This window comes from Mya arenaria, chromosome 7 (assembly GCF_026914265.1).
Source record: "Mya arenaria isolate MELC-2E11 chromosome 7, ASM2691426v1".
Lineage (NCBI taxonomy): Eukaryota > Metazoa > Mollusca > Bivalvia > Myida > Myidae > Mya > Mya arenaria.
The window spans coordinates 7,486,445-7,498,051 of record NC_069128.1 but is presented as its reverse complement, the minus strand read 5'-3'; positions in this window follow the sequence as shown (position 1 = coordinate 7,498,051).

Sequence of the window (11,607 nt, the reverse complement as noted above, 5' to 3'; positions counted from 1 at the left end):
ATTAACATATCTAACAAGATCACCGCCAGTTTAATTATTTCCTCCTAAGCTAGCTATCTGGAATAATAATTCTTATAATAAAGCATATCAAGTTTCCTTTATCAACTGAATACATAGATAGATAAATTAGGCTATATAAAATGAAAAGTATCACATACAGGGAAACGGGTGAAATGTATACATAAACAGATTTCATTTCTTATTAAAATAACATTTAACAATATTTCTTACAAAAAGTAAAGTGCCAGTGAAAGCATGTTTTGTTTAATCCTTGAAATATATGGACACGTATTGTATTTGATTAAAAGCAACATTTCAAAGATATATGTCGGCATTTGTTTGAAAGACTTATGTAGCGTATATAGCTTTTACAATTAAGACATAAATTAAGTAATGCAAATACTTATTATATTTAACGTGTATTATATGTATATATAGATATGTTGAATAAAATATGTTTAAATCAATTAAGTAACGACAATAGCTAAGTAAGACTTATCACAATGGCGTTGTGGTACTGTTGTTTGTACTTAATCCTTTTAACAGTAATCGGCGTCGCTCTTCTGTAGCCGAACGACATTTTAAAATGAGCATTAATGACGTCTTAAAATTTCTTCCGAAGAGGGTATAAATCACAAAATTGCAGCTAAAGGTGACGTAATACAGAACCATTGTCACCTCTTGAAGGAGAAAATACTCCTCAGAAATTGTCTGCTCTTTCGATAACACTGACGAAAATAGATTGCAAAGTCTAATTGCGTGCGACGGGAGATTTAAACACAGAAATGTCATCGATACCATAATCAATGTTCTTGTCACTCGGATCTGAGGATTAGTAGGTTTACAAAATGTCTTTTTCATAGATCCTAGGAAAACAAACGTGTCCACTGTTTTATGGGCAGCACCGGATTTCTTCCTATATGATATTTTGACTGAAGCCTTCGATTGTAAAGGCCCTCGTATGATAGTTTTAAGAACAAGCGAGTTAACTATGATAATGATGAGGAATGGAATTACCATTGTAAGGAATGTATCAACCCATGTTACAATGTTCAAAAATTGAATATATTCCATTTTAAGAGAACATTTCAATTTTGGTCCAAGACGTTCCATTCCAGATGTCCAAAAACTGAATTGGTATAAAACACAAGCGACCAGGATTAAGGCGACAACTGCTATCTTTTCCCGTTTTATACTACACAGAAACATGCGTTTTAGTGGGAAACATATGGCGATATAACGCTCAAAGGTAAATCCAACAATAAACCATACGCTTAAGAAGCTAGTCACATACGTGAAGTATATGAGAACTTGGCAGAGTAAATCTGTGGATATGATAGTGAAAATCTCGCCATCGATCCAGGTGAAGAGCAGGTTGAGAAGGAACGTGTTGTCCACGGCCGCCAAGGACGCAAGGAACACTGAGCACGAGGACCTCCTCATGCTTCGGGCTAAAAACACCATCAACGATAATGTGTTTCCACATAAACCAATCGCTACTATCAATGGTATGAATACAGTTCGCATTGTCTTTGCCGCAAAAAGTATTGTCGACAGCGATCTCGCTTCGTTGTTGGCTAAAATGTAGGAATTATTATTGTGTTCCTCCATCGCAATAGTAAAATTCATTCCTTACCAAATCACATAATCGACTGCAGAAGCTGAACTATTGATACAAGTTTATTACTGACTAAATAACTATTGACTAAATAGTTATAGAATAAATAGACCTCCGCACATTTTGCACCGTCATCTAAAATTATTTTCCAACATGTATTTTGAAGTACAATCCATGGCTCATATTTGAACATCTGTAACATCCCAACATATAAACGTTTGGAATTATGCCGGATTAGATACCGCGGATGTTTTTGAGCTTTCATTTAAGTCATTTATCAATATTCACTTTAAAAGTCCTCGTTCAGCTTCCTGTTGAAAGAGGAAGCCAATATATGCGCCTGGTCGCTGATATAAATGTTTGCTGCTTATGTTTGCCAATACTCCAACAGCTATTGGACTGGCTGAGTTCGGGTATCATGAAAACATAATCCTTTTTTCCCACTAGCTCTTCTAAACTTGATATAATTTTGAGAGAACTTGTCTGATCACGTTTTTACAATGATGTTCCATTTCAAGATTATAGTTTATAAAGCTTGTGTCCAATTTATCGATTGACGATACTTTATGATATCATGAAGCATCCTCTTTCGCTTGTGATTTAGTATCATAATGCTTTTTATAATGTATTTGGCAAACTGTCAAAAAAGAAAAGCTACCATAAAAGAACATAACGTATGATCCGGTAAAGCCAATTAAGGAGTTTACAATTATACATTTTTTTCAAATTTGGCAACTACAGTCTTTTTAGGCTAGGCAGATGAAAAACGTCAACCTTTTAAGGCTTATACAACACCATTTTAAATCTGGGATTTATTGGTATGCATACATGGACATGCATCGTAGAAGATGTGATTGTAATATATTGACAAACATCATTTTGTTGTTATAGTTATGTCTTTTATCATAATCATGATATATCATAATCTTAATTATATCATTCTGTCAATACGCATCAGGGAAAGTAATGGTGGCTGTTTAATCACATTATTGGAAACAACAACGATGTATGTTCATCAATTAAATAAATATTAGTTGCTTAGTTCCGCCAATTAAATCCACGCCGTTTTTTTATTCTTAATCATTAGCGATGTATTAATGGAATTATTTTAAGATGTTTAAACAAGTGCGTTCAACTGTTACAAAAACAATTATATTAAACGTCATATTTTATCTACGGGATAAATTTCATGTTAACCAAAAGCTCTCGAAACATTTTCTCCCACCCCAGATAAGTTGATCATATAATTTAACCATGCTAGAAATTCACATCTTGCCCACGGACGAAGATAAAATGCCCGTATGGAACTCCTTTTTAATGGTCATCACATTGTAATTACCTCCCTTGTTGAAGACTGTCGTCTGTAGCATCGTGAAAACCTTGTTTTGTGGCAATATTTAGAACGATAAATAAATATTTCTCGCTTCAAATGTCACCATAAAACAGTTTTCACGCACCTTTTAAGAAATAATGCTTTACTATCCTTAGAATTATTTAATGAACGATCTGAGTATTAACATAATCTGAATCACTACGCGCATATCCATGACAACCACGTATTATCGCATATCCATACGCAATGTTTTCACTAAGCACAAAAGAGTACATTTTTACTTAATTCTGTTTAACTGAGGTGGGAGAAAAAGCATCTTCCATAGCCGTTCGTGTAAGATAGGTTCATCCCGACCATCGCGCAGGGTGTTTTGCGGAAACTCGGTGAATCTCGTTTCCGCAAAACACCCTACACTCGGGTCGGAATGAATCTATCTTACACTCTCGTCCATGGAAGATACTTATAATCTAAATTAATGCAATAAAACTTAACAATATTGTATACTACACTTGGATTTATATAATACTCAATTAAGATTGGTACTAGAGGCGTAGGATAGTTTGCATAAAATCTGACGGCGAAAAAATTCGTTTGATATGGATGGTACCTCTTGCTCTGCGTTATAGTAACCTTATTCTGAAAAGGAACTGTTATGTCACGTTTAGTATTGATATACATGTACCTAATAATAACAAATAATGCTCAAAGAACATTTGACGTTTACGGCGACTATCTAAAGTCTATTACTGTTCAATTATCTATGGCTTGAAACTCAAATAAACATGGTGGTGTTTACTCATATATGATTTATTGTTCAATGCTGTTTTCCCAACAATACAGTGTAGACTATAGAGATACATTTATTGTTCAAAAGAACAATTAAACTATCTTAGTTTCATGCCGATCGAACAACTAACACTGTGAATAAAAGCAATATCGAGTGTTATTGTGATAGAAATGCCTGGCAACTTTCAGACAATAGGTTTACCTAAATATCATATATTTTGAATGTGTCGATACTTGTTAGACTTACTACAGAAACATTTATACAACAATTATTTAGACATGTGGCTTCAAAAACACTTATGTCCAGAATGTCTTACTTCATTCGATTTTTCTCCTTAAAACGTGGTTAATTTTATTATAAAGATTATAGTAAGGTAAAAAAGAATAACTCGATAGTTACAGGCTTTAGGTTTAAATATCATTGCAAAAAAACTATGAATAAAAGTCCGTGTTTGTTATCAAGACTTGTGTACAATGCGTTTGCATGGACACCTCGGAGCATGACACAGATAGTTTTTATATGTGCATATTTGCAGCATTCAAAACGTTGCTGGCTACAAGTCGACTTTAGATACTGAACACATGTGTGAATGAGGTTTTCAAAGTCCTCAAGTGCATGACAAGATTATGGCATGAAAATGATCACATACACTGTACTCGTATATGCATCATTCCCTAATGATAAACCTTTAAGTGTGAAACTGACATACGAAGGAGGGATGTGACCTTGCACGCGGCACGTTGTACCGAACACATCCGCCAAATCCTCCATTCGTGATATAGGTAATTAGTTATCTGTCTATCTTTGACAGCTTATTTGATAGACGCTGATATTTTTGAGCGTATCGAGGACGGTATAAACCAATATGAAACATAAGGCAGCATTAAGTTTGCCGGCGTTATTTATGTCAGAGTCCCATGTAAAACAGATAGTTTTTGTGTGCCGTGTATATCCCTGATGAATTTTGTATGTGACAATGTACTACCTAGTTATTCAATGGACTGAGGCAGTAACTTTCATTGCAATAAGCTGTTATATATGTGTTAGGCCATTTTTATAGCGCTTATTTTTTCCTTGGATATTATGCAACAGCTGGGCAAAATGGTATTGTTGTTTGCACTCTGTACTCCACTTCTGGTATATCTGTAACATGCACCAAGTCCTGTATGTAAAATGAAAATAAAATCCGGTGTGCAAATCTTGGCTTCGGACCTAATTGTAATATACCTCGTTCAAATAAGATTTACAACTATATTATATTATTATAAAGTTATTTTATCAGTGTGTGCAGATATAGTTGAACACTTACCTTAGCAATGAAGAAAGGTAGAGAACTGTAGTATTGCCAATGGTCTTTGAAGTGAATGAGTTAATGCCCGCAGTTGAGCTATCATGTCCAATCGTTGAAAACTGAATTGGTGTGAGTAACCCTGGCTAGAGGTGGAAAAATGACCGCAAGTAAGACAGTTTATTGAACTAATCGAAGAATTGAAATGCATTTCCACAAGGAATAGTGCAAGTTACCTTCATATATTTCTTGATTTCACGTCTGTTTTGGGGTTTTCTTCACACTGTAGCAATTTCATTGGAAAACGAAATACATTTTGAGTAACGTAGAACCCATGATCTTCAAACGTATAGAAACTGCAATTATTGCGATAAAAAAAGGACAGCTCCTAACCGTAACAAATATCTGTGTATTGTAGAGTATTATGAAACTTGATTTATTTCGCCTCTGCAAGTGCCTTTTTAAAAAAAGGGATGGAATGCAGTGTGAAGTGGTGCCCTTACCAGACCAAGTATTGCCCGTTGCACGGAATTATTTTACTTTTTTATCAATTTTCCAATACAACTCATCCAAGTTGGAAGATTATTTTACACATGATTCCGTGTATAAACATAAAATGTATCAGCTTGGTGTATTGGTGAAATTAAGACGTTAACATTCTGATTTGATAATGCTAATATCACACCACTTGACCATACAAACACAATTTTTCTATTTGATTTATAAAGGCATTGTTTGCATTGTTATCCGTATTTAAGCTATTATTCCTACTAAAAATAAAACAGTATTTACACATTAAAATAGTAATAGAAACAAATAAGGCATACAATAATCACAAATACACTTCATTAAAATATCATTTCAGTTGAAACTATGGGACAGCCTAAGTTAATTGTACCATATGAAATTGTTAGCGTTGAGTTCGTCAAGACATTTACCCCTTATCGAAGCGCTAGTAAGTAATAGGCATGACTATTTTATATCTAACATGTTGATATATAACAACGAATCACTAAAACCGCATACTGTTAGTTGAACGTTGTTCTTGTCTACATGGTATTAAACAGCATAGCATGTTCGTTTTCTGTGTGGTTCACAATGGTAATATGCATCACAGATTCGTATTGCATCACATATCTCTATATCAAAGCTGAATTTACCAAGTTTCTCATTTCAACCTTCATCAGTCTTTACAAAGAGCAATTGACTTCCTATGACCTGAGATCGACACAAGTCGGTGAAGGTTTTCTAAATACACATCGATATTGACATTGACTTGTTTCTGTAGCTTTTCGCATAAATAGTGAAGCCTTTATAATCGCCAAACAACCACATCGAAAAAAAATTGTCCTTCATTAAAGGACATTATTAACATAATTTAGCAAATTAATGAGGTAATTGCGTGCACAGTTACAAGATTAAATCGGAGCTTAAACGTTCTGTTTTTCTTGATTTGTGTTGTTGTTGCTTTATCCCAAGATATAGCAAAAATGCACATATAAAGCGCATCTTGAATAGAAGAGAAAGCTTTCATATATGTGTCATATCAGGTTCATTGTCCTTGATAGACTGTCAATTTCCATAAGTGTTGATATAAGCAACACCATTTTGCTTTTAACAACATATTACGTTTTGATATGGCTCGTGTAAATTTGGGCTGACATTAAATACTTCTTTCGATTGACCTTTTAGTACAACTTTGTCTCTGGTTTATTTCGCAAAGGTGTTTCATTCCGAGCATTGCATAAAAATATTATCTAAAATGGCGGCTACTGCGACGAGAACAATAGTTATGTGATTAAGTAAAGTATTTGTGTGAAAACTCCTAACAAGTACTGAAATGAAACATATCTAGAAAATAGATGCATAAAAATAGAAATTCTTCATTTCTCATTAATGAAAGTCTAAAGAATAAATCATATGTCGTAAGTGTCTGTGAACAGTGACGTCAATATATATTATATACTGTTTTTAAGACTCAAATAATCAGTGTATAATCTATTTTCATTAGTAATATTGCTAAAGCTGAATGTCAAACAGTACTTCTTACATTTGTCAGAAATTGTACAATTTGTACTATACTTATGAATAAACATTTTATGAAAAGGCCGTTTAAAGGGAGAATACATACTTTGTTATTATGCTTGTCAAGAAAACAGGCGTACTATTTACGAACATTTTTGTTCAAGTTTGACTTGGTAGAAAGACATAAAATAACTACAAACAGTTTTTTTATTAATTATGCTAAAAGTATTTGTTTAGTAATTAAAATAAATTATGAGGTACGTAATAATAACGATTTTTCCTGTCACTTACATAGAAATCGGTCCAATGACAAGGCGCCGGGTAATTATTAGTTTTTTAGCATAGTAGACCATGTGATGTTTACCTACAGTCAGTTGATCATTTGACGTCGAAAACGGACATTTTTTATGTTATTCTGAAATTTCAAACGAAAAGAACAAATCATGTTTCAGTATTTTATCAATAGTCCGCCAACAGCCGACCTCAACAATCACTCGCCCATAAAGTATCATTACTCTGCATAATAATGACAAGGGTCAAATAATCGACAAGAAAATCTACATGTGATGTGAACATATTAATCCACTTACAAATGCTGAAAGATGTGCAGCATTCAACGATAGTTAATTCCGTTTTGTGGTGAATGACAAAATCTCACTTACAACAAAAATGAATTATCTTAAGTGTGTGGACCCAATGGTGCAGTCTTTGATTTCAGTAATCAGTCGGTAGGCGGTCCAGATTGAGGTTTACTTTGATGGCAGCCATCAGCTGATAAACAAGGGCCCTTTTTTACCTTAGATGTGTAATTAATGCCACACGACTAAGTAACATTTTCTTTTAAGAATAATTGATTAAATTATATTTGATGAACTCATCACATACTAGGCTTATTAATTCAGACTTGTTTTCATAACAATAGTAATAAAGCGTTCAGCTTTTGTTATTAGCTTACTTACCTATAACTTACCTACAACGATATAATAAATGTATTTTTGGAAACATCATTAGACAGTAACTCAGCTTTCCTTAATCTATGACTTATGAATCCGTTTAATAATGATTTGTGCGGCTCCACACATAAGTTACCATGGCTTATGCTCTAGACAACGTTTTACGGTCGCAAGAAATGGTCATAAAACATACGAGCTCTTGAAGCCCTGTAGAACGGGCATGACTATGATTAACGTTTAGCTGTCTTCTTAATAGAGATGAAATTATTTAAAGTGGCATAACATAAGACGTATTACAATCGCATCAAACAACAAGTTAAACGCTTACAAAATCTGACGTTCAAAAACTGATATGCTTGATCAAATTCCATTGATTTTTTTCAGTCGTTTTTATTTATGGTTTTCCAGAGGCGCATTATCTGGACAACCTAGCAAATCTGGCGTAAACAACATGAAGTATCTAGTTTCGCTGTGTTTTGACTGAACAGCTTTGTTGCCATGTCCACATACCACAAAATGTCAACGTCAACTGATTTTGAACCATATGCATACCAAATTTTCTATAATATATTATCTAACATGTACAATAATTCAATTAAAACTATAGGGAAAAGACCAGAGGTCGAAAATTGCAAAAAGGCTGCCCTGTTTAGGGATACAAGCCTATGGCCGAAACGACAATGAACTAGAGACATAAACATATAAACACCACAAAAACAATTCTTCAACATAAATGACATATTAATCTACTGAACACATTACTCACATTTGTCATCTTCTAATTTTGATAACAGAACAGCGTGGACTGATTGATTATGATGTTCTAACATAAGAATGTAGCCGGAAGACAAAGTGTCTTTTAAATCGTCATTGGTTTCGTGGAATGATAACATCACTCATGTTTAGAAAACCGCTTATACCTTTCAATATCTGGAAACCGTTTTCCATGGGTGTAAGGTTGACGGTATGAACATTATTTATAAAATAGTATTTCCACGCAATAACAAAATGCCGGGAAGAACTCCATGTTTAAATGTTCACGATGACAAATTTTACGTGGTTTGAACAGGTACTTTTAAAGATACACTCCCAAATAAGGTTTACCACAATTAATATTTTTGTTTTTATATTCCAAAAGGATGAATGAATGTCGAAAACAATGGTTCATATGAAGGCTACCGATTTTAATTTAAAAGAAATGGGCATAAAACATGGTATTTCTACCTTATGAGACTATGAAGATCACAGTAAATCTTTTAACATTTACCAATCATTTAATATTTTGCGCTTTCTGCGATAATAAATAGTGTCCGTTAATGCATTATTTCGTAAGTAGTAAAAGGCATATCACTTAATATTGATATTTGTTATACATGTGTATGAATTGATTTTGAGTTATAGTGTCACTTAAATGAACAATTTCTATGCAACAATCCAAAATAATTATTTGAGGTCCGCCACAACAAATTTAATACAAAGAAAAAAAACATATTCAATTTCACAATGCCCCTAGGTACAACATAGGAAAGATGTCAGACCAAGTAGCTATATGATCTAGTTATTTAAAATGCTTTTGTCCTAATAAAGTGTTTAACTCTTATGACGAATTGTTTTGAATATTGAGCTTACCTTGTTTTATGGTAACAATATGTTAATAAACCTGAAAATGGCCCATATGAGATGTCGTACAATAATCGCATATTGATTTCTTCTCAAATGTAATGTTTATAAAATAGTGAGGTATAGAAAACTTGTAGCATTTTCGTAAATTCAACTTCCGGTAGGCATGCACTAAATGGTAACGAGTTTCAGTTAGTAATTGGATATTTCAAATCTTCATGTGTTAAGAAAATATTAGCATTAAAAATATTCTTTAAATATAATAAAAATAGCTCGTTTGCCATAAACGTGCCGTGCATTCATATCAAAATGAAAAAAAAGTAAAAGTGTCCCTACCGTAAGAATTTATGAAAAGTTCCTTTTTTAATTGTAATGATTATGTGCAAATTTCACAAAAAGATGCAACGAAAAAAATATAATTTATTTTATTCCAGCGATTTCCTCCCGCAAACTTGACTACTGAAAGGTAAGGAACACTTAGTAGAATTCGATATAAAGCCAATTTAAATTTACGAGATTTATTAATAGTTATTTTTTTTTTTTCCTGCACGAAAGTTATAAAATAACAATATTTGTTGTTGTTTTTCGGATTAAAACCAGCATGACAAGAAATTGTTAATGGTTTTATTTTTTTCAGAATTAATTTGAGCACTGCTTAGTATTTAACACGCAACATAGTCTGAATAACCTGATACTACGACACCTATTGTGCACAGTACCATGCATTATTGAAAATTGTAGTTGCAAACGCGAGTGGTATGCATCCTTATGCATCATCATGCCCGGATGTAGTACATTACCTTTTGAGGTGATGCGCAAGATGAGTTTATGAGAACATGTATAATATTCCGAATCCTTTATAACGTGAAAATCTTTCAATCGAGACTTTGTTATAAGTATAGCTCGTCCTTGAGTTAGTATTGTCATCAAGGAACGTATCTATATGCGATTTGACTTCAACACACATAATCTAAATTATTGTTTGAAAAAGTCGTAAGGATGACATTTTTCGAACAGTTTCACCAACAGTTGTATTTTTTGGATTATTCAAACGCTTCTTATTTTTTATACAACATACGCTGCACCATTGAATAAATGCATCAACGTTCTTCGTGTCAACTACTGTAACTGTGACCGCTGTAACTAGCGCTCTAACAGCTGATTGTATCTAATCACTTTTCCGTCGGAAACTACATAAAGCACTAAAAGCCATCATTATTAAGGTGCAACGTCGTAGAGCAATATCGTTTCTTTCACGAAATTGCATATCTCGGTTAATGGTAAATTTTGAGCGATTACGTCTGGTAGTTTTGATATATCGAAATAACTATTTGATACAAACCTACCTTAACCAATGTTCCCGACAATCGCGTGTAAGAGTTTGGCACAATATAAATATTTTTATGTCTGATATCTGCAAACATACGTAGAAATGACTTTGGTATAATTTTTCAGTTTCCAAACATAAGATATTACTTTGTACCTTATAATAAATTACATGTTCATAAATTTTTGTTTAACATATGGCTCGCCAGTTTCATTTTGCTTTGTTGATTCATTACATGTTCCTTTCTTTGAAATAACCTAGTTCGCATTATGTATCATTTTACTGATGGTGTCATGTTATTATTTTCTTGAAAAAAGAACTTGGAAACTTGAACGCTGTCTAACGTATGACGGTTATCATTATCTGAGAGGAAGAATAAAGAGAAAGACTGCTTTCGTGCACATCAATATAAGGACATACTACGATCGTCGGCCAAGCTTGCTCTTAGTTTTAAGTTTACTATTAGACATTCAAAAATGTCAGGAGTCAGGTTAAAGCCATTATGCTTGGATATTTCTTGTTCGAACTGACGTTTTGAAATTATGTTTCAAATAAAGCGTTGTTTTAAGCTTTACAACACACACATGTGAATTTAATGTTCCTGGTAGCTCCATATTATTGCATAATCATTTCAAAGGATTTCGTATGCAGCAAAT